General features: G+C 39.0%; 1 long non-coding RNA gene across 3 annotated transcripts in view; it reads left to right on the forward strand.

Annotated features, from left to right (window-relative positions):
- Positions 1-14,112: 14,112 nt before the first annotated feature.
- Positions 14,113-25,248, forward strand: part of LOC119695834 — a 51,833-nt gene continuing 40,697 nt past the window's right edge. For 2 of the 3 annotated variants that reach the window (XR_005255402.1, XR_005255404.1), the window contains exons 1-3: positions 14,113-15,573; positions 17,630-17,686; positions 19,933-19,978. This is a non-coding gene — a long non-coding RNA (uncharacterized LOC119695834). The remainder of the gene's footprint in view (positions 15,574-17,629; positions 17,687-19,932; positions 19,979-25,248) is intronic. The other variant, XR_005255403.1, reaches the window with a different exon arrangement.

A 25,248-nucleotide genomic window follows, 5' to 3' on the forward strand; every position in this document is an offset into this window, starting at 1 on the left:
ACTTGTCAGTTGTGGATAACATTGGCTTCAGTCAGCCATGTTCACACATAAATAAGCCATGACAGAAACAGACTGGTGAATAGAAAAAACAGGAGATAATGTTCTTGCATAAGTGTAACAACTAATAAAATCTGCTCCATAAGAAAGGTGACATGTATCTTGAGTAAAATATCAGAAATAGAAATCCTATCCCTTTGCAGTTCTCAGGGTTTTTTGTTCTTTCTACTTGTCTAGAAGTTAGGAATCTGAAAAACATTATCTTCCATTCAAGCAAGGGAGGGAAAAACACAATTCAAATGTAGACCTCCCTTACTGGGAAAAAATTAAACTCAGTATGGGCTTATTTATATCCACATGATGTCACTGCAACTCTGCTACAGTGTGGAAAGAAATTAAAAAGAAAAAGGAGAGATCAGTGAAAGAAAGGAAGGGTTTTTTCCTAAAGCAAATACAACTCAAAGCAATTTGCATAAATGTCTCTCCTATGATTTTTTTATTTATGGCCACTAAGTTTCTAATTAAATACTAATTCATAATATCACCAGAATTGTCTCACATTCTCAGCTCTTCATAGCTTTGTCACTTTGATTAATGCATAGTCATTTATTAACTTATTTAACAAGCTGAGGTGCTTCATGAGAAACCAGATAATATTCCCGTAGCAGTCTCATTATTGCAAAAAAGTAGTTCTAAACTTAAAAAAATTATCCTCAATAATGTTAAGGCTTTTTTTACTGTAGCCTTAAAAGATGGAAATAGGTTTTTTGTTTGATTTATATTATATGGAGTTGTATAAAGCATCCATGAATAAAATATATATGTTCATTTAAGCTTGATCACTGTACTATTTCTGTAGTCATGGGTACTGAGGATTTAACTTTTGCTGTATTTAGGAAGATAATTAATGTTCTGACCAGACAGAGAATAAAGTACTCACTAGAATGGGTTAATTAAAGACATAGATAATGTTTAGATCTTGTGTTTTGTTTTTTAAATTATTTGTTTTGTTTTCCAGCTAAGCCTGATAAAGAGGAAATCAGAGTTTACCTGGGGAATTATGCTGACTTTGCCTGAAGTAGTTTGACAATTCTGGAGCTGGCTGAGGGACTGTGGCTCTCTGCCCAGTGGTGAAGGGTGCATCACCACAAAACTCTGATGCCCCTGTGCCAGCAGGGCCGGTCTCTCCCCAGGGATCACAAATCCCACTCTCTTCCCTTCCCTCCCTGCTGAGATGAGAACTCACATCCCGCAAGGAAGCATTTGTGCCACGGAGGACAGAAAGGCCAGGTTTGTGTGTAATGAGGATATTCATAAGGCAGCCATGCTGGTGCTGCTGTCAGGCTGCAGGGGATGAGGGAGCCCTGCATCACGCAGTCTGCGGGGGTCCCAGAGGACCTGGGGATTTCTGAGCTGCAGCCCTACTGCTATTTGATTTTCAGGGGAAGGAAGGTTTGAAACAGGCTGGCAGGCAGTAGTTCACTGCATTTCTTCCTAGAGCTCCTGTCTTCCCCTGGGCCATTTCCATGAAGATGTATTTATTATTCATTCCAATTTCCTCTAGCAAGGATCCTCACATCGTTCTACTGACATGCATCTCAAACAACATATATTGACCATATAAAAATAACAGAAATGTGTTTATATGATTGGGAAAAGCCTCCTTACCATATAGTTTCCCTTTATTCTCATACATTCACCAACAGGGATATAGGGGAGCAGCCTCAGGTGGCGCGAAGCACATGAGCACAAAAGGGAAGATATGCTTCTGAGCACAGGGGATGTGTAAAGAAGATGCTCAGTGTTCATTGTTGTGTCTGAGAAATAAATCAAGTGGCACTTCAGGGGAAAATGTTCCACTGTGGCCTGATAAACCGAAGTATGTTATAGCAAGTCCCCCGCGACTATATCCAAAGAGCAGTTGCCCACTTAAACAGATAATAATCACTAATTTTACCATGTAGATTAGTCCCTGTTTAGGTAAATAAAGGTTACTTTCCAGGGATTTTTGTCCCCTGTGACCTATTTTACTGTGCAATATGATCCGGTAAAGCTGGATCACCAATTATTATGGTTGTTGTTGCACCAGCATCTGATAAATTCTTGCAGCAATATGCCACTTTGCAGATTCAGAGGCTTTAGGACATATGAAATATAAGTATGGGGCAGGTTTGAATTAACAGCAGATGACAGCAGTCTCTTTACAGACTATTCAACAGCCTGCACTACTATTGCATTTCTTCTGAAGTAAGTCACCTTTGCCATATGCTCATTTAGAACCTTCTTATTTTTCTCTTGCCTCTTCTTACTGTCTCCTACTGAGTTTTTATTTTGTGAAGGCTGAAGATGGGTGATGGCAGATTGCTGTGCAAGTAGAGGTCAAGTTTGACAGAACACAGCACCCATAGGCCTTTCCTGGCCTCAATTAAGAGTTTAGTAATGAGTGTAGAGCCTGGGTTGAAACTAGGTTAAATAAGTTTGTTTTAATTTCTGCTGTTAAGTAAATAAAAGCACCTTATTCTTCAGAGAAGAAAAAAAGCACAGAAAAACAGGAGCTCTTTATAGGATTGCTCTACTGTAATGAATGCTTGCCAAACTCCCCAGCTACAGAGGGGGACCTCGGTGGCTATGCAAATCAGACAGACCACTCAGCTTCACCTTCTGCATACCAGAGTGGGAGATTTCCATTCTCTCCACCCAGCTCATGGGAGCTCTGCAGAGACCTTTCACATCTCACTTGGTCCCTCCATGAAGTTTCTGGGTTGCTATGACAGCAAGGGTAGCTCGAAGAACCTTCGCCAAGCTCTAGTCCCTTTTAAAACCTTGAACTTCAGTGCCAAAAACATGGACATGGAAGAGTTCAAGGATTTTGAATACCTTTTTGAATTAGATAGCCTGATGCAGGGGATTGATTGCTACAAGTGACAATGAACTTATGCTAGATTCAAAAGAAAAAAAGAACAGAAGAAAAATGACAAAAGAGATCTGCATCAATTAGGTCATAGAGAACCATAGAATTAGTTCCTAACATGGAAATGCCATTAGATATGCTACAGGAAAAATGAAGGAATAATTTAATGATATCTCTTTTAAGTATCAGATTTAAAAATCTGATACATATACAAATACAAAACCTCTTTAATAGTTGATCTTAAAAATAATAACTATAAATAATAAAACTCAGATTCTGATTTCCAGTTTATAGAGCTCCTATTGAATCTGTACAGAAACCTAATTGGAAGGCAGAAATGTAAAATGCTGCTATTAATAAATCAGCCCCTAAAAGACACCAGCAGACATTACACATGATGCTCTATAGAAGAGGATATACTAACAAGAAAGTTCCAACAATCTTTTTCAAATTAAAACTCAAGAATAAACCCCTTACTAACCTCCCTCAGGTTAGAACAACAATCAGTTTTATTATTTCAGTCCCTGATCTTTACAGCTTCTTTTGTCATGTACAATAACTTTATTATATTTGTTTCAGATCTCTCTTGAATATCAGTTATCAAGGATGCCTAATTTTGCTGAATTTTAGGGTGGTTGATCTTTCCATGTAGAAATATTTCATTTCTTGTCCTCTATTCATATGAGAGGGTTGTTTAGCTACCTTGGTCCCCTGGGGAAGATTCCACCTTATTGCTATCTCATATTTATGCCTGTCAATGTAACATACATTGGTTCTTGCCCATCATTGTCCCTTACCTTAAATAGCATTTCTCTATTGCCCTGTTCATAAAAAATCTCCTTTAGTCTTCATTTTCTCTGCTACATGCATTGAGCTCCTTTCTGCCATATTTCACAGAGGTGTGTACCTTGCTGGTGGTTCAGATTCAACCCCTGATTTTCTGATACCAAAAACTTTTTTTTTTTTTTTTTTGCTGGTGTGTTGTTCCCAGTCAATGTAATGTTATGTATTCTGGCCAAAGTTCCTGCCATTGATGTCTCAGCAGATGATCTTCATTCTGATCATACATTTAATGCTAATTTTATTGCATTATCCCCAACACCATAAGGTTCTTTTAAAATAGTCCTGTAATCCTTATCTGTATCGATGATGGCTGGAATCCAGCTGATATTGTTGGATTTGATTAATGCAATACTAGAGATTTGTATCATGTGTGTACGTGCATGTGCGTGCCTGTAAGTGTAAATATCACTTGTCTGTATACATAGCGGAAAAGAAAGAAAAAAAAGGCTTTTTTTTTCAATACAAGAATTTCCAGTGTAAGAACACAGAATGGATGGCATTTTTCAGTGGAGTACATAAATAAAATAGTTTAGTCCTATTAAATTTCATACTAAGGTATCTGACCTCATTACTCTCCCTTAAATACCTTAAAGAAAAGGAGTGGAGCAGCTTCTTTTATATTTACTATTTACTATGTGAAACCCATTACTTGTAAGGGAAGGAATAAATCTGCCTGGACCAATTTAACTAAAAGTGTGTTCTTGTCATTAAATCACATGTTGCATCCTTAATAATTTTCTCATATTTTCTTGATAAGACTAACCTGTGAAATTTCACATGGTGCAAAAATGTACAACATTTATCTGCTAAAAGAATTGAATTTCTACAAGCAAAACCAGCTTATGGTTTCTTGGGAGAACCTGGAATTGATTCACTTCTTGCCCTGCTGTTGGATAAGATGTGAAGTTAAATTTCAAGGTGGAGAATCACCCCAGAGATTGCTCAGACTCCCTTGATGCATGAGATATCTTTGATGCCATTGCATAGGTTCTTCTGTACTTTTTTACAGGAGAGTTGATAAATGCATTAAATGCTTAAAATATTTATTGGTTTGGGGACAGGATACAACATTGCAAGAAATGAGATCATTCTCTACAATGTTAAAATATATGAAAACTGAAACTGTATTTTTCCCCTTCTCAGAAGCCCTATGCAAATGACAATTTTTCTGTGAAGAATTCAAGTACAGAAATGCTCTGGCAATTGCAAGTTGCAGGTTTTCAGAACCAGTTAGTATTTATTCTGTTTTAAAATAAGTCATTGTGCAAATTGAGGAAGTAACATTGCTAGCCATTTTCTCTTTGGTACATTCCGATTTAATGTCAACTGCTAGGTAAGATTTCACAATATACGTCAATTTGACTACATCAAATTCAATGACAAGAGACTTATTTCCCTGTCAAGAGAGGAATGAAGGTTTTGGGCATGTGGAAAGGGGGTGGTGGAATTGTTCTTGATGCAAGGCTGTGTGCAATAACACAGTGTTTAATTATTTAAGTGAATTGAGGAAAGATGCTGAATATATAGATGTAGATACCTCTGTTTGCAGCAGAATATGTGCAAGGTGACCTCTACAGGTGCAGCTCCAGCTGCACTGGGACACTCCTGGAGGCTGGTCGTTCAATGTCCACATGCACTTAACCCTCCAGCTCAGCTAATGTATCACCCAAGTCAGACAGCTAATGCTTTTCATCAATGCACAAGGACTGTTGTGTTTGTCGTCACCATGTGCAGGCATCACCCAGCTCCAGCCGTGCTTCAACTGTGAAACAGACATTACCGATTTTATGAGCTGTCAACTTGTCTATCTTGTGCTGGAAGAAACACACAAGCTCATGCCAGAGCTGCACAGCAGAGCAGCAGTGCAATCACAGGAGAGCCATGCTGGGAAAGGAAATACATCAGAGGTGGGGGCCAGGTCAGGATGTCCTGGGCTTTAAAATGGGAAACACTGAGAGACCATTATCCACTGCTTTATAGTTTGCATCCACACCAAACTGTAATTTAGTTGAGTCAGTTTCATTTTTCCAGTGAGGAAAATTGTAAGTTTTGTGTGTTTGCATGCACAGATGTGTAAACAGAGGCACAAAGGATGATCAGGAACTGTGAGAAGGTAGAAATCATAAAAACCTCCCATTACAGGCCCTAATCAGCCCTGGTATTATGGTCTCTACCTCCACTAGGAACATAGTTGCTTCAGTTCCCCAGGGCCTTGTCTAGTGGTGTCACCACTCCTTACACAACATTGGTTTGCATTTGCTGTTCTTCTTCCACAGACCCACACAGTAGCAGTAAGAGCGCATTGTCATCCTCAGAAAGATCAGGGTATCTAAATTTTTCTCCTGTTACACTATTTCCAGGTGGTAAACTCCCTGATTTCAGTAGAAATTTGCATAATTTCCAGGTTCCTGATCTTGCATTGAGAGGGTTAATTTTAATCCTGTTTCATAGTATCAGTCTCACTTATTTTCAGAATTTTTCCTCTGTGATACTCTGATTGGCATTCATTCCACAGCCTTGTTTTCTGTGCCATGGTAAGAGAATGAATTAGTATCTGTATTAAAATGTATTGATAAGAGGCCTCACTGGCAAATCTAAGTGACTCTAGTTTTCTGCCTTCTGTCTAGTTTAAAGCATGTATTGAAATTTTACTCACTCCTATTTTCACCATTCTAATAGCTTCCTATGTGGTGCATTATTAACTAATATATAATTATCACATTTTATTGTTTTACTAAATATTTAATCAAGTTTATTTTAAAAATCTACTATTTCAGTAAAACAGGAGAATAAATTGTTCTATCACAATTCACCTTCCCAAAGTATCTGTTGCATGGTCTTCTGTCCTTTCTTAGTATTGAAATGAGTTCTGCCTTTCTTAGTATTGAGTCTGAGTCCTGTTTTTCAAGTTCCTTTTCTTTGGGCCTCGAAGTCAGAATCTATAGATGCTGTTCTGCAGTCATGCAAGCTTATTTTTACTGGAAAGATTTATAAAAATGCCTTGTTTCTGGACCTGCAATTTCATGTAACAGGTCTTTTACTGCAATGGTGGTGATCGACCATGCCCCCCTTGTCAAGAGACAGCTTTTCTCCTTGTCTTGGATCCATTATGTGGTATAAGTTTTAGTCTAATCGCAGCTGTGGTGAGCTTTCTTCTCAAATCTTCATTTCCACTCCATCCTGTTCCTACCTCACTGCTCAACCTCTTCTTTCTATTAAAACTAGAATAAATTATCTAAATTTGAACCCTAATTTCTCCGGTCTCTCCCTTATGTATCTGCAAAGCAAACTGCTCCATTCTTTTTTCCTTTTTACTTATATGATTACTTCACTTTTCATAGTTTATTCCTTATTTTCTCTGTAAAGTATAGCTAAACCTGAATTTTGAGCCCCATCATGTGCCTATTAGTATTTTTCTTCCTTTTTTTTTCCTCTTTGCTGACTTCTAATAGCTTTTGAAAATGACAGCTTATCTGCCATTTCTAAAGTCTTTCCAGAATATTATCTCTTCTCTCATTTTCAATAACTTTTTAAACTTTCATTCAAGAATATTTCTGGATTTCACATGTTTAATTTATTCACTAATTCACACTTTTTCAAGAACTTGTTTTCTATTTTGCAGAATTCCTTTTTAAATGGACAATGTTCTAGACCTATTTTTATATAAGGTTCCTTTTTTTTAAACTACATATTCTCATTTTCACTTCATCCAAGTTAATCTTATATGACCAACTGCACTATAATTTCCCGAGTACCTATCAAACTCATATCTGACACAGTATTATCTCTAGTAGGTCTGGTGTTTATTTGTCAAGATATTTGTCATCCATCATATACCAGAATAACTAAGATGTGCCATTAGTTATTTCATTTACTTCTTAATCCACATTTGGGAAGTCAGTAACTCAGAAGTGATACATCCCTGGTAGAGTTTATCTCTCAAGACAATTTGAAAATATTAATCTGTTTATAACATCTTACCTGATAGCTGACAAAAGTATTACTCCAGAAGTATGGAATTTGCTTCTTCAGTATAAATCAAATTCTCACAAGCTGCTCAGTTCTCAATGTCCTTATCCAACAGTTCAGAAAAATTCAGTCCTGTGCCCGACAGTAAAGCCTCCTCTCTGACAATGTTCACCCCCTTACTTCCTTTCTCCAGACTGTCCGCATATTGAAGAGTTTTGGCCTATTTCCACCTTTTCTTTTTTAAAATCTGATTTTCTAATACTTGTATGTCAGGACCCAAAGATAAGATTGTTTTTCTCCTGACTTTTCTTCATTCTAAGCCTTTTAAAGCAGGTGTGTGTGTCCAGCCAAATATCAGCTACCTTACAGATGAAAAGGTAAGCTACCTGACAGAACATGCAGTAGGCTCTTCAGCGACATGCTGTTTAAATAAAGAAATAAACAAATAGCACAATAATTGCTCCTCATACCACATCATAGATGTCACTGGGTATTCAGTAAAGTAAGCTTATTCTTACACAGTCTTTTTCCTTGCTTAAATGACATACAACCATAATACTAATACAAAAAGAGATGTCAAAAGTGGTTATAATTAGACAACATTAGGCATATTATAATATTTCTGTCTAAGATGCTCACGCAAAATGCTGGCTCTAATTTACCCCATAAAAGACTGCTTTTCTGGGCTACAAAGCAGGTTACGTAAAATAAGTAGTTACCATTACAGCACTCCACATTAAAAAATATTGTCATGAAAGTGGCAAAAGAATGATAAGGAGCTGATGAACTCATAACATCGATAGGTGCTGCAGTTGTTAGCTGAGTGCCTGCACAAGAACCCCAACACTCACAGGTGCTAGGCAAGGACTTCAAGTGTGGAAGTCTGGAAATATGCGTAATATGCAAACTTGTTTGATTTTTTTTTTTATTTCAAAGACAGATGGTATTTTGTCGTGAATGGTTTAATTTCATGTCTTATCCAATTAAGATGGAAGCTCTTTCCAAGTATTATTGGTACTGTATTCATACAGTTTGTTTAATAGTGACAGAGAGCTGAGCCAACAAAGCTATTCTTTGGTCTGTACAATCTAAGAGATAGAAATAGAAAACACAGAGGCCTGGGAAAGACAGAGACAACTCTTAAATATGCCCTCCTATTGTTCTAGAAAATATTATTATCAAAAGAAATGTCCACATACCTTCCAAATCTAAGATGACTGACTTTTTTTCTCATAAAGCATTTTCTAATATTCAGTCCTAAAATTTCAGTCACCATCCCCTGAATACTTTCTGTCTCACCTCCCTGTCTCTATCTATCCTTTATCAGGGATATATACTGCTCATCATCAACCACATTCTCTTGGCACATTTGGGGGTACCAAAGAGCAGTGGAGCAGCCTCTGCATAGCTTCAGAGAATATTGATTTAGAAGGGGAACAGCTACTGAGTCATTATTTCTGATTGGGTACCTTTCTTTCCTATCCGTCCTAGGAGCTGAAGTGCTCATAAACTTCTCGAAATGGGTGCATTTATTTGACTATTTTAATTAATTTTATGACAGCTACCAGCTTATCACAATGTCACAGGTATTACATACCCTGCCTAACTACTTTAGATTGTTGCTAAAAGCATCTTTATATGTAATGCCTGTCGCTTTAAAACAAATCCATGGTTCAGGGAATCTCCAAGAGCTTCGTTGGGACTGAGGATGTGCTGCGTATGTGGAGTCCTGGAGAGTCTCCAAAACATGAAGCTGGGAAAGCTGGAAACAGCCTGAGAGGAGGCAAGAGGGCTGCTCTCCACCTTGCATACCTCCACGTATGGAGGATGAAATAATAACTCATGGTTGCAGCTTGATCCAGGACCAAATTATTTTATTTGTGATGTTGGTGTATAACTGTAGGTTTGGCATCTGCAACTTTTTTTTCATAAAGGGAAATGTATGCAACAAGGGCAGAGATAATCTGGTGGTCAAACTGTGGACAACCTGCAAGGTGGGAGACAACCTGTGGGTGGTTGATTGGCTACCCTCTGTGCCTGCAGGTCAGAGACACTGAACCTCTGTTGCATTTTTCTTGATGGGGCTCAGCAGATGAGGGAGGATAGCTTACTAGACCGTCTGCAGTAAAACCTCTGCTTACTCTCTTTATAGCCATGCTGATGACCTGGTTCCCATCCTTATTTGGTGTCACCTCCTCAAGAAGTTTCTTCTGCAGATGCACAAGACAGAGGAGTGAGCATGGAAAAGTACAGCTTTTTATGGGCATTGTGCCTCAGTAACTCCAGAACTGAACACACTCACTTTAAAGACCTTAAACTGGATCTAATTTAAGTTTTAGATTAGGTATTTGGGACCCTTAACTGATGAAATTCATGCAAACCACTACTCATCACACAGCAGGTAATACATGGCACAGAGAGCTGAGCCAACGAAGCTATTCTTTGGTCTGTACAATCTAAGAGATAGAAATAGAAAACACAGAGGCCTGGGAAAGACAGAGACACAGCTGGCAGAAGGAAAAAAGTTACAGAGCTGAGTGTCCCTCCAATGGTTTATATAAAAGACAAAGGGCTTGGATCCTTTTCCAAATTTCCAGACAGGTTTTGCTAGAAACCAAATTTTCTAGGTCTGATGGGTATCACCTTCCCAGCCTCTCTTCTCAGCCTCTGCTTGCTTTAATGAGATTAGAAAGGAAGAATATCCATAAAATACTTTCTGAGACAAAACATTAAGAACAGCTATGGTTTGGGAAGTTGGAATTTTAAAAGGTTTTATAATTACTATATCCCTCTGCAAGATCAGTAGTCCTTACAGCTTTTGTAAAGAGAAACGTTACTACCCATCCCTGAAGGCTTGTTTGCAGCACCATACAGAATATGCCTTTGATGGAACTGACAACACTTCTATATGTTTATCTTTGTTAAGAAAGTCCTCAAATGTGTTACATGCATTTAACTTGTACCTATAAATTCAGTGGTGCAAGATGCAAGAGGATGAGTAAGTTTTGTACTGATTCAGTGTCCTCAGGTTCATGAAAGATGAATGGTGTATTTACCAGCTATGTTAACCTATTTCAGCTCTATGCAACATAAAATGATACCTTTAGTCTCAACAGAAGAAATTTATAGAGGGATGAGGCCAGATAAATGGCTAGTAAATAAAATGCTTTTGGATTTCCAAAAAAAGCTTGCTACCACCCATTGTAAGAGTGTGTTAGGAAGTCTAACAAAAATCATTGCACAGGAAAAGACAATGTTCTGTCATAGTCTGGAAACTGTCAAAGACAGAGATGAATAAAGATACAGGAATTTCCCACATGAAAGGAGTGGAAAGGTGATGATACTATGACTGGCATTATGACATGACTTTTTGGGTTTTCTTCTATGTACAGTAAGAACCATTTTGAGCCCTCCTTTGGCAGAGATAAAGTGTTGATCAAAGTGATCTCAGATATTTTTGCAGAAAACTACTGAGTTGATTTCCACTGATATTATAAAGGTCTTTTTTTTTTTTTTTTGGTTGTGTTTACATAGTTTGTTTGTTTGTTTTTAAAAATTCCAGTATTGGAAAGTGAAAGTCTATCCTTATAAAAATTGGGCTACAGGTAGGAGGAGGAACTTGAATGTCAGATTGCATTTCTTCCAATATCTCTCTTCCTTCACAGTTCTGTTCTTTTTCATTTTGCCACTGAAAATGGATGAAGAAAAAAAAAGGTGTATTTCCAACCAAAAGTTATTTAAAAAAACGAAACCAGCAGGTTCTGCATGTACAAATCATAGATAATTAACCAAGCAGGGGAAGGAACAGATCCCTTCACTGCCCTGCTGACCTGATTCCCCTCTCATCTGCAAAGAGCAGGACTAAGGCTCTCCAGCCCATCATGTATCACCACTGGTCAAACAACAACTTGCAGGGGAGCCTGCAGGCTGGGGCTGCCTTCCAGGCTGGAAGTGGGCAGGGGCTGGTTTCTGTTGGTGGAGGAGCAAGGGAGGGTGGGAAAAAGAGTTGTTCTCCTGTTCCTTCCTTCTCAAGTTGCATCATGCTGCTGGGCCTTGCTTCCCCTGCTCCCAAACTCCATCACCCTGGAGACAGCAGGTCTGCAGAGGGAGCAGTCAGTGCCACAGCACTGCTCTTGCAGTGGGGAATGGCTCCGTGGCTCTGTGACTCACCAAGGATCTCACATGAGAGATGGGGCCTGGGCTTCCCTGGGTGCACAGAACTCTCTGGAATAGCACTGGGGAGATCTTTGGGGAGGAGTTCTAAGTTCTGAGTTCTGAGTAAGTAAAAAGTTTTGCGTTTGTAAGTAAGGAGTTCTGAGGAAACAGCTCAGGCAACCTGGTATTAGAAGTGAAATAATATTTTAAAATTTTTAATGTACTCATGATTTTCATCTCTTTCTAATTACAAATCATGCATAAACAAGACCCAGTTTATCAAATATTCTCTTTTAGAAACACCAAACTACTGTGAATAATTAATGAGGTACAGCTTGTTCTTGTGTTACTTGTTTTAGGTATTTAGTACTCAAAATACAAGTTGTTTTGATTGAACACATGTGCCATGTGGTGCAGCTCTGTCATGCCCGTGCATGACCCTACACCCAGCACTGAGGTCTGCAGCAAGAATGGTGATGGCAGGGGGCTCAGCGTGCTTCCTGGAGGATTTCCTTCCACCTGGTCCTCCAGAGTTTAGGAGCTTTCCTGCAGGTACTCAGTGCAAAACACAGAGGGGATGGAAACAAACCCAGCAGCCATAGTCATAGCAGAATTATAAAAGCCTTTCCTTGATGTACAAGCTGGGGACCCATGTAGTGTTCTGTCAGGGTCTGTTCTGGTTCTTTGTGGGAATATTAAAAAACTTATACAATGCAAGGTAAACCCAGCTCAAATCACACTCATGCCTCCTTTAAAAATGTTTCATTATAGTGTTTTGCACAGGTGCAGAAACCAAGCAGACCTGTTTCTCTCTCCCCTTTCTTCTTCTTCAAAAGTCCTTTTGGAACTTCTGGTTCCTTACCATAAGTGGGGAGTCTCCAGGAGTAGTGATAATAACTCAGCCTGTCCCCTGAGCATCTTAAGCTGCACTTCATCATGACATGTGAAGATATTTAACTTTCCTCATAGTCTCTACGCTTATCCAAAGCAGATATTTTTCTCCTTTTTCATGGTAATGTCATTTGTACTATGTACCTGCTCACAACTATTATTTTTGTGAAGCTTTCCCAGATCTCTGAAGCTGTATCACAAATACTGTTCTCTTAGTTTCTCATGCTGGAGCTATTTCATTCCTATAAATGAGAAAAAGTTTACCAGAGCAGGACTTTGAACTTGGCAAACAGCTAGAGATTGTGCAAATCAGCAGGTCATCATGTCTTTCCTAGATTCTGATGAAAATAATACCATACCTCTTTCACTGGCATTCTGTCTGAATAGGGAAAAATCACTGCTCTTTGCACACATTGAATTACACAGAATGGAGGAAGGGCATTGGACAGGATAATCCTACAAAAGTTAAGCTAATTTGTGTCTGCATATGTCTGTAATAGCAAATCATATGGCAAGTAAGGGAGATTTTTCAGAAATCCTTGCTGTAACTGGGTTTCTCAGCTGCAGGGTGAATCAGCCTCAAGATATTTTTCTTCCCTAGATTTTGGAGAATTACATCTTGTGGAGTGCAGTACCATGTCCTCCATATGCTGCAGTGGAACATGTGAAATGGAACACATTCATCTGGGTTCCATATGTGTGCCCATCTTGATTCATTGCACCACGTGAGGATGAGGACTTGTCCAAACCAGAGGATGCAGGAGTGATTTTTCTGGTGAGCATCATTAGACTGTCCAGAATGGATAAAAATGCCAATCTGTGAAAGACTCCCAGGCCAGCAATTCCAGTTATTCCATGCCACGATATTGTAGAGCTTGTTTGTACCCCTGTAGAAGGATTAGGTGTGGTATTTACTCCTGCAGTGTGTGCTACATGGCTGTCGTTATTTCATACATTCCCCCTGATTTGCAGATAAGATGTACACAGTTGGGAGTGTGAGCTTGCTGTATAAATCCATACTTAAACTTCAAAATAAACAACTAATGTTCAGAGGTACGCTGTTTCTTCAATGCCACAAATGTAGTATCACTCAAAATTAAATGTATAACTGTTAGGCCCCTGTTTAAAAACATTGGTCCTAGTCACCCTTCACTTCAGATGAAGAATCTGCCAAAAGCCACGGGAACAGTTATGAAAAGAGCTGAGAATAGAAAAGAGCCTCCTGACTTGTTGTCTGATTCACCCACTTTGGTCTGGTGTTATGTAAGGAAGCCAAGTGAGCTGTTGGTGCCTCAGTTAGCATTCTAACATTTCATATTGATTAAGTTCATAAACCATTCTGTGGCTCCAGGCTGCACTGATCTCATTTAGGGTAGCACAGAAATTCCTGCATGTTTGGCCTCAGCATATGGATTTGCAAAAGTGAACTAGAATGATGTTCTAGGGAAAAAAAAAGGCAATTTTTCTTTTTTCTTTCAGTATCTTCTTTACTCTCACATCTCTTTTGCTGACTTCTAAAAGCTACAGATAGTCTCTGCTATGACCTAAACCTGCTGATGACTACACAGTTTGAGCGAGAACCAAATGGTTTGAGTTCTATGCATTTTAGGATTTAAATTGATTTTCCACACAATCTGATTAAAACATGTTGCTGTCACAGTCTCAGAAGAGGATTTTACCACATTATTATCACTCTTTCCAGTATACCTTTGTCTAGAAGCTTCTGTACTTAAGTTTGCCAGCATACACAATAAGGTAAGTACTCAATTTAACAATACTTTCCCATGTGCTATTGATCTGCTACAAAGAAACTGTTTTTTGCTTCAAGGGATACTGCTGTTTACCTTCAATGAGAAAATAATTTCAACCTAATCACTAAAATTTGCATGGGTAGTACATATTGCAATTAGAGTACTCAATATTGTTAAAGGAAAAAGACTTTTGGGTCTGGAGTTTGTGGATACTTTGAAGGAGGCAGAAAGAAATGTCTTAATCCTGATTTTCTTGGGGAAAACTGTTGGAAGAAGGAGCACAGAGAAAGGGATTTTCTAACAAAATGAGTGGAATAGGAAAGGATGGCCAAAGTCTGTCTTTGAAAGGGATATTCCGTGAGGCTGATGTCATATGTGAATAACTCTTTTATATTAACATGTTTTCTATAGGAAAATAAAGCCTAATAGACTTACCTCATTTCAACCTCTTTACAGATAAAATGATAAAAAATTCTTCAGACTTGTGTCCAGGATATTTTCAGACTGCTGTTCCTGAGCATCTCTGCACATCAGCTGCCATGCAAGAATGCCATGCATTCTTCACTGTCCAAGTGGCAGGAACTCTGTAACAGAACTGCAACCAGGAAAAAAAGATGGCATGTCTAATATTTTTGTTTGACTTTGCTTCAAAGGTAAAATTTAAGAAAAATGGAAAGAACATTTGATCTCAACTTCATTGTATATAATTTTACTTAGATAAGACAGAAATTATTTAATTTTTGAGAGGGGAGAGATTTCCCTCTGGTTTTGACTTTTGTATTGTCTTTCACATGGCACACCCACTCACAGCCTTTCTGAAGGCTTGGATTCCAACTGCTTCTTATTTTCCAGTGAAAAACTGTCCTACAGGAACATTTTTGACAAATGGCGCTAGACAGTAAAGTTTAAACTCATTATTGAATGAAGAAGGAAGATATTCTCTGTGCCAGTTTCTAACCGTAGCTGGAAAACTTCAGTTTGCATGACTGATTTTAGCCTTTAACCTTGCCACGAGACTGTTAGAGCAACAAGCTGGCAAGAGAAGCAACATAAAAGGTACTGTCAGCCTGTGTCCTACTAATATTCAGTACAGCTTATAACTTGCTTTCTGACCAGCAGTGATCAGATTTAACAGTAAAGTATTAAAAATGTCAATTTTGGGGAGATCCAGAGTGGAGTAGTTGTCAGTAATTGAGCATGAAGCTTTGAGATAGAGGAAAAACATTACTGCAGGGTAAAACCAGCTGTGCCTGGGAGTGTTTCCAGGTGCTGAGAAGGGATCCTGTGCACAGCAGAGTTCTCACTATGGGCCCAGCACAGGGGGTGGCATTCAGCACTGTTCCGGGACCATTACCTGCAGGTGGTTTGCAGGCGGTCACCCACTTTTGGTGCATCAGAGTGTTTGCTCAGATGTGGGCTGTGGTGAGCCCCTTGGCCTCCTTGCCAGGGCAGATCCCTGACAAGGAGGGGAGCCCTTTCAAGAAACTCACAGAAGCAGCAGAGCTGTGAACCCTTCCTGCAATGCACACATAAGACAAATAAGAGACAGAGCAGATCAAAGAGAAATCATTTTGGGAGAAGAGGATAAGGGTCTTTGGAAGACCATCACCCTGGAAACACCTTCGTCAGAGGCATGTTTCATATTGATTAAGTTCATAAACCACACTTCTGTTTCAGGATACACAGGCTCCCATGTTGGCAGTGTTGCCCTCTCTTCCTGTGCTAAGTGCCCTTAGAATGGCTAATCCACTGCATAGAGCAGTTTTCCCAGATTGATATCACCTCATACCTCTGACCTCACAGGAATTTATGCAACACTTATTTCTAAAAGCTAAAAAAAAAAAAAAAAAAAAAAAAAGGAATGAAAATCATTATAAGATTTCATTTCTAATTACAGAAGAAAGTAAAGTGGTCTGTGCAATGCTTGTTGCAGAGGACTTCTTTAAGTGAGGCAACCTCAGCACCTTAAAAATGGTTAACACAGAACTGATACAAGGGCTGTTTAAGCTAGTGGGAGATTTGAACTTTGAAAAAGTTCAGTTAGAGGTCATAGGTGGAAGTTACTGAATAATTGTACCAGAAGGTTGAGGGTGGAAAAGGATATATTCCTGAAGAGAGAGATGCATGGAAGTCTGCTTCAGAGCACCAGAGCATTCAGAATAAGAGTCTCACATTCAAAGCATGAGAAGCAACAGATCAGAGGGAATGGAATGGGATAGCTGCCGAAACAGAGCTCAGTTATGGTGCTTCAGTGGAGATAGGAAAGTCTTGCTGAAACCCAACCTGGGATCATCCATCACCTCCTTTCCCTAAAAGGGCCAATGAGAACAACAAAAGGCTGTGATTAGCAGTCAGTGCTTTGCAAATTCCCCCAAATTCCGTCTAACATCATTGAATTCTCTAAGTGAGCTGGACCCAGAGGAAGTGGGGAAAACAGAACTCCTGGTAGCCTGTGGTCCTGCTGTTCCAGAATCTGCTGGTTTTCACAGGATGAACTAGTAGTCCATGCTCAAACCCTCTACATGTGACACCTTCACCTGAACATTCCTGCCTGACTGTAGATCTCATGGCTTAGAGGATTTTAAGGATGAACTCACTCCAATGAGAGTCAAAAAGACATGACTTCATACCCCAAATGTCCAGATGAGATAACTTTTCTGCAAATCATTCCTTCACATATGTCCTCCTCCTTGACTCATTTCTTCTGTTGTGTTTTAAGTAGGATCAAACAAAGATCATCAGGAAATCTTACAGTTTGTGTCCTGTCGACTGATAAATTAGACTTTTTAATGGGTTCAGTCTTCCTTCATAGCAGGGTTAGTAGTAAAATATCTCCTGTATCACTAATTATATAAAAATTTTTAGTCTATATCAGTTTATTAAGAGCAGGATACTGGATCTCAAATTCTCCTAGCCTGAAGAAAGCGAGCTTGCAGCTATTAGGACAGCTGTGCCTAGAGCCTGTTTACTTATGAATGAGGGAGTATGACTGTCTCATCTTAAGGAATATGAGGATGAAGAGGAGGGGGAAGGAGAATTCAACAGTTCTGCGCCAAGTCTTCAGGCAGGAGTAATTCAGCCGAGGGCTGACAGTTACGTTTTCTTTTCACAGGGAGGTGGAAGCTTCTTGGACACCCACGCCAAAATATTGAGGCTTCATCCAGTTAAGGTGGTATCTACCTCTTTAATAGGACTGTGACTCAGAGAGCAGCTGATGATGATGGCTGCTTCTCTCTGACTATAGATCTACAATCCTTATCAAAGGCATAAATTACTATTATTTTCTTACCAGATTGAACATCTTTCTTAAATATAAGAAAGAAAAATTGTAGGTTGTCTAGTGAATTTTCTTCTTGGAAAAACTGCTTATTCTTAGTATACAAGTTCAATGAAAGTTCAAAAATTTATCAGTACAAAGACTCTATTCTAATAATTTATCTGCCAGCTTCTTGGCTCGTATTTTGATACTTTGAAATAAGAGATATTTTTGTACTGCCTTCATGTAAAAGTAATCAAACATCACTTTTCACAGGCATATCACAATATCTATTGATTATAATCAAACAACAGGTAGTGCTAGTATTGGAGAGCTCCTGTGTAACTCAATTTGTCAATCACCAAAGCAAGCTGATACTGACTGCCACAGGACATTTCCCTCAGCCACTATAATTCCAACAGGTTTCACCCTATGAAGAATTGACATGAGGCAATACTCATGAACAATGAGTTTGAAGGTAAAGAAGATTGGGTTTTTTCAGGCAAATCAGATGTTCTCATATTTCCTGAGCTCAGTGACTCTTACTCAGAGAGAGATACAAGAGCTATTGGCTGTAGTCTCATTGCTATTGGTAGTATTGTTAACAGCCTGCTCTGGAAAACATGAGGGAGCAAGAAAAAGCAAAGTCAGAGGGTATGCAAGAGCAAGGTATCTATCTATCTCTGTGAACTGGGGTAAAATAAAAAGTTCAGAACTATGGAGCTCCCAGGTTGTACTTACTTCTTGGAAACTGTTGAAAAAAATTAACACAGGTTTTAAAGTATTGGTGCATAGAAGGAAGCATAGATTTGTCAAGAGTAAGTAATGTCTGTTAGTCCTACACCACTTGATGAAGAGTTTTTAGGCAAACAGGAATAATTCAATATTTTTACGTTGGGGAGATTTTCATGCCGGTTTGTATGACTTTTTTCTAACATGACCAAGTAAGAATGACCTGGGTGAGGCAGCCCTTAAAATGGGGGCAATATTATCTGGGTGACAAGAAACAGCCAGGAAGTACTACTAAAACAAATTTTAGGTGATGAGGTTCCGCAGAAGTCAGTCCTTGGTCCTGTTCTCTTCAATATTTTCAATAACAGGGAGAAAAATGAAGTATGTTTAATTGATTTTCTGAAAGCACCTCATTAGAACAGATAACTTGGAAAATAAAGATAAAATTGAGCGTTATCCTGACAGCTGGGGAGATGCTTTGAAAAAGAAGAATGTCAATGTAAAATGCAAGATACTATTCTTTGGAAGGCTTCATCAACTCCTTCTGGACAGAACGTCCAGCACACAGCTGGATAGACACATCATATGATGGGAGAGCAGCTGGTTCATGGGTCAGGCACAAGGGGTTACAGTGAATGGGGTGACATCAGGTGGCCTGTCACTAGGGGGAATCCACAGGGCTCCACCTTAGGCTCTGTGCTCTTCAACACCTTCATTAAAAGAGAGACTCAGAAAGACTGAGCTATAAGGAAGGTTGTCCCAGAACAGGATGCATGCCTGCGCATCTGCACACACCCCCATGGGCTGCTGGCTGGTGGAGCTGTGTAAGAGAGAAGAAAGATGTGAAATAATGCCAGCAGCTACTCCATTAAAAAAAAAAAAAAGAAAAAAAAAAGGCAGAATTTCCATTTGAAGCCTAATTGTATTCCTTCCTACCCTAGCCTTACTGATATCAGCCTTGGCAGTTTTTTCTAAGGCCAGGTCTAGCCTATCTACATAATCAGTGAAAAATTAGATACGATATCCTGAACTGAACTTTCCTTAAAAAAGTAGATTAGATTGAAAGCCATACCTAGAAAAGAGTTAAAACTTTCATTGGATTAAACGTTCTGTCATTCTGTGCTTCTTCAGCTGTGACTTAATATCCAGGACCAAAATTTATTTGATTATACAAGCTGCTTTGGTTTTTTGTTTGTTTGTTGGTGGGGGTTTTTTGTTGTTATTGTTGTTGTTGTTTTCTGAGAAAAATATTGATATGAGGATGATATGAGATGTTGTTCAGGAAAGAATGCTCTTGCAGAAACAAATTTCAGAGTGGAAGTTTTTCAATCTAGAAGGACATCCATAGTTCTGGAAGGGGTCTTTCTAAACACTCTCAAGATGCTCTTTGACAGCCCATGTATAACAAACACCTTTTCTCAAGACAGATGTTTTGGAGTGAACTCCGCAGAATCATGCTGCTACAGACTTTGGGTGAGTGAGAGGCATGTGGCCTGCACTTTTTCTCTGAGTCATGTCAACAAAATGATGTTAATGTGCTGGTGGTATATTGCTCCCCTGAATGGATTGTGAATTATGTTACTTTCTATATGGCCCCCTGTAGAGAAAGCCCTTCAAAGACAAGAAATGCATTTAGAAATAAGTTTTCTATTTTGAATCACGGTAACTTGGATCACCTTCTAGACTAAAACCAGAATTTACCATTTACCAGAAATGTAAACAAAACAGACATCATTACATTCAGCACAGTATAGACATTCAGCACTTGTATATGGTGTAATAAACACTGCCATTTAGTGTGGAAAAAATTCAGTTCTTTTTTGCCATATGCAGTAACATCAAACAACATTATGTAGCAAGTTTATTGCCTCTGACCTCATGCTTTCTAAATGGCATCAATAAATACTGAAGATGCCTGTGACATATTTTTGGTATCTCAGATTACACATTTCTATAGTTTAGGGAATGCCTGACCAGGACTGAATTTCTCTGGCACATCATCTTTTTTTCCAGAATGTAATGTTCTTGGATCTATCCCAAAACATACACAGGGATGGTCCAATGTTGACAGTCTTTTTCTTTTCCATTGGCAATTTGACTTTTGTTTTGAATGCAAACTTAGTAATATCATCATCTAAGGCTGTTTACTGTTCATCCCTGAAGAAAAGGTAAAGAATGTTCTAGAAAATCCCAATCAATTCTAGTAGAGTTAGACAACGTTAAACCAACCTATTTGTTTTGGATACTTCTTTGTCTTTTCTATTTATTGTTATTCAGATTTTTCACAAAATGGCAAAACACAGTTAAGAACACTCCTATTCTGTGTTCCCAGTTTATTACCATTTCCTGAATGCCCTGTCCTGTTATTCTTGAAGATTCTGAAAAACTTGATTTGAATATGGGCAGAAAATTACCCTAAGTGGAAGGTTTTGTTAGTTGGAAATCACTTATATTTTAAAGGGCTTAGTCCTGTAAATTATTGAGTGTTGACAAGTAAGGACCGATGATGTTCAGCTTCCACTGAGGGGCTGAGAACACTTAGTAACTTGCAGTACTCAATCAAAATTAGCAGAGAGAAATAATTTCAAGTAAAGTGCAAAATACAAAGTAATACCTTCTCTGGCATCTCTATTATTTTATCAATGTTTAAAACCAGAATGCTGTGCGGAAATTATAGCTTTTCAGATATATCAACTTTTTTCCAAAGTTTAGACACATTCTTATACTGTGAAATATTTGCCACATTCTGTTCATGCTTGTAAGGTCGTGACTAAGATAAATAGATTTTAGAGAAACATTAGAGTGGGAGCATGTGGGAGGAATTTAATTCATATTTTTAGCAGAGAGAATTTTAAAATCTTGTTGAATTCTGTGCTCGATTCCATCAGAAGGGGATATGACAATGGATCCTGTAGAACATATATCCTTATAGAACAAGACAATTAGAATTGGTATGAAATGGAGTATATAATGGAAAGCTAGTGACTAACATCTGAGGAAAACAACTTTAAATCCTGACATTTAGAAGCATGGCAAATGGATGCTGATGGCAACAAGATTTTAAATAACTTTGAAAGGTTGTAAGACTTGGCCCAGTTCCTCTCTGAGCTAGTGACAGGACTCCTACTGCATGTTAATGAGAACTGGATGACACAACAAATCCTGAGGATTTTATCTGGCACACCACGAGTCCCCACTGTGGCACAGCTCTGCCAGAACCATGTCCTGTGCTGCCTGTTCCTTCAGGACACTGCCACTCCTACTCCCACTGACCTCTGCCTGGTTGCTTTAGAGACCTGTGGCTGAGCCAAAGCAAGACTATTTTATGTGTATTTCTGCTGCAGTGATAGATTTATTTTTAGGAAGGTGAAGATCATATTTGGAAGGCACAAATGAGATATCCATGGGATAGACGATGGTAAGTAATACCTTCTCACTGTGAGAATTGACCAGGAAGAAATAAAGCATCCAGCTGATGCATTTAGGTCTTTGTCCAAGTTGTTTGAGTGATATAGGTATAATTTGATCCAAAGACAAGCACATCTCTTGGTAAGATAGGAAAGACTACAAGCCTAGGAATAAAAATATTTGAAGGGTGAGCTCTTGAGGGACAGCAAGGGATGACTAGGGAAACTGTACAGCCTTATGCAGGAGTCAGGGAGAGGAGTCAAGAAGTCCTAGGATGGGGAAGGCTGGAGAGGTTATCAACAGGCATGGAAATCAAAAAGTATGAGAGGGTTTGGCAGAAAACATTTCAAGGTTTATGTAACACTATCCTCTGTTGTTTACATCCTGTTGTAAAAGAGTAAAGCTGAATTTGGGAGATGACTGTAACATTTAGTAGCTACAAGACAGTGACTTTACTGGAGAATGAACACAGGAAGAAAGCTGATATTCCAAACTAAATAACTACCTAATCACAAAACCAACAGAAACAGGCCTGCAAATAAATCATACTTTTAAAACATGGCATCATTTTTGCCATGACAAGATGTTTCCTGACCCTTTAAATTGTATTAATTGGGTTCCTTAGGAGTCTTTGAGACAAAAACCTCAGAGCTTGACACAGACTCAAAATGCATATTTTTTCCCATGGCTGCTGGTAGGATGCTCTACAAACTAAACCCCATGTGCAATGTATTGCATATTCATTTTATTTCTTAGCTGGGCTGTGTCATTGACCTCTCTCTTCCCTCCCATGTGCTCAATAACACTTCCAGCTTTCCTCAGCCTGGGACTTTGTGTCAACAGCAGCTGCAAAGAGGATGCTTGAGATGATCCTTTGCAGTCAGCTTTAGAGTCTGGGGTGCTCTTAGGATGAAGGCAATTACTCCATGCCCAGGAACTGACTGTTCCACTCTCTACTAGAACAGTCCATGCACTTTGCCCCCTTGATGGCTGGCATGGCTTGGGTGCTGCTGTTTGCACTGGAAAGCTGAAAAGAGGAAGGGTGTCCTGCAGCACCTTAGTGCTGAGGTGACTATCCAAGCATGATGCTTAGTCCGGCTCTTCCCTCAGGCACGATCAGAGCAAGCAGTGTTGTCATGCTGGTTTGTAGACATAATGTATATATTTGAGAAGCAAAAGAATGGTTTGTTGTTCAGTACTAGTTATGTGACACTTCCAAGTTCCACTCAGAAGCTGCTGTTAAAGGTTTGCCCATGCAATCTGGAGCTGGAGCCAAGATGCAACACTCAGGGGTGTTGGACCCACCTGTGCTGTTCCTGTTTTTAACATTCTGTGCCTTTAACTGGATTGATTGCATTCACTCTAAGATCACTAACTGAGAATACCTGTCAAGCTGTCATGAATGTTTGTAGAGCAGCCATGTTAATCAGCTAGTTTCAGTCTGCTTGTGTACTTACAGCAACATGGTTGCATGACATACCTCGCTTAGCATTCATGCAAAAAGTGGCAGGAGCCACAGGGAGAACAGATAAACCTCTTGGGAATACCTGTGAAGTGCTGCAGTGTAGGAAGGACAGTGTGCTGTTACCCCTGGGAGCAGACAGCAGGCACTTCCAGGAAGTAGGTTTCCTCTCTGGAGGAATTATGTTGGTTGCGTTGGCTTTGTTTGGTTACAAAGGTACTGCATCTTCACCCTCCTAGGTGGTGGTGACTCACTGGAAAGGAAGGGCTGAGAAGTCAGGAAAGGAAGTAAAGAAGATCAACAGCAGGATGTCTGCTGTGCTCTGGCTCCTCTGCACTTAGCTTAACTTTTTAATCCTCATTGCTTTTCCATTGCACATTCATTTCAAATGCAGGCTCAGTGTTTTGAAGGGCATTTTGTAATGATTTTATCCAGATTCAGATTATTTGCAATCCAAAGGGAAAGCACGCATTCTTTGACAGGCAAATAGAAAACATATTTGAGCACAAATCAAAAGAATGACTACAGCCTGCACGTTCTGTACCCATTACTGAATCCCCAAGGCTCTTTCTGTTTGATTAAGTGCTTTTTCTTCTGCTGGCTCTGGTTGGACTGGGTGTAAACTCAGCAGTGAATTAGAATGGTTAAAATGACATGACATAACATAACCTTCTTGAAAGATTCCATGTTTCAAACTTAGATTCAGGTGAAAGCTACCAAAGGAACACCTCCCAGTTGTCTCAAGTAGATCCTTCTTCAAGTAGATCTTTCTCAAGTAGATCTTTCTTTCTTCCTCTGTGTTTTTTAGCACATCAGAGATTTGTATATCCAAACTCTATAGGTGCTCATATAATTTCAATCCCAAGCAAATTCAGATTCATTGTGTAATGACAAAAGGGTATTTGCACTAAGTGGAGAGAAAAAGCATTGTTTCCACAGCACTGTTTAGGAGAGAGCATTTCATATCCCATAAAAAAGCATTATCTGAAACTTACTGTGCATGCCAGAAAAAGCAACATTGTGCCTTTAAAAGAGATGTCTGATCCCTGAAATCATTTTCTCTCTCTCATTTCCCTGTCCACCAAGTAATTAGTGTTTATCAGCAAACCCACTCAGCCCCCTAATAAGGACTTAGAGTAAACATCTGACATGCACTGCTTTCAAGATCTTTGTTTAGGCACGTATTGTTCATTTCTGTGTCTTTTGTATACTGCCAAAAGCAAAGGCAAATTATAGAAGGGATGTTTTACATTACCAGTTGTGGCAGAGTTTATGCCTGTGTATATCTGATCCTCTTTTATTGCATTACAAGTGATAAACTGCTGAGCATAGAGAGGTCATTAATGTCACGGCACATTTTCACACTGGATTTTTAATTTTAAATGTATAAGATACAAGATAGCCAGTTGTCAAGTTTCATAATCATTTGCAAAAACCTGTGGAAATCTCATATAATAAAAAATTTCCTTCTAATATCATTGCTCAACTAATTTTAAAATATGAACGCCTAGTCTGTTTGCATTAGGTAAGATCTCTTTCCCTGCCTGCCCAGTTGCACAGTTCAATCACCTGTGTCAGTTTTGGAGTGACTTATCAAGCATACCCCCAATTGCTACAAACCAGTGCCAAACAAAACAGCTACACTGAAACCTGTTAAATGTCAGACAACACAGGGGGAGAGAGAGGGAATGGGAAAAAAACCCATGAAAATAGAAAAAAGCCAGGTGCAGATGTTCCTGTAAAAGACATGTCTATCTGAGTGCACCACTGTCCTTGTCACACTTCTCTGTCTTGGGAGAGCTTGATAAAATCAATATAGAACTTTGAAGGTGGAAAAAAATAACATAGGGACTATGTGCCTTTTTTGTCTTGG

This window comes from Motacilla alba, chromosome Z (genome assembly GCF_015832195.1).
Source record: "Motacilla alba alba isolate MOTALB_02 chromosome Z, Motacilla_alba_V1.0_pri, whole genome shotgun sequence".
Lineage (NCBI taxonomy): Eukaryota > Metazoa > Chordata > Aves > Passeriformes > Motacillidae > Motacilla > Motacilla alba.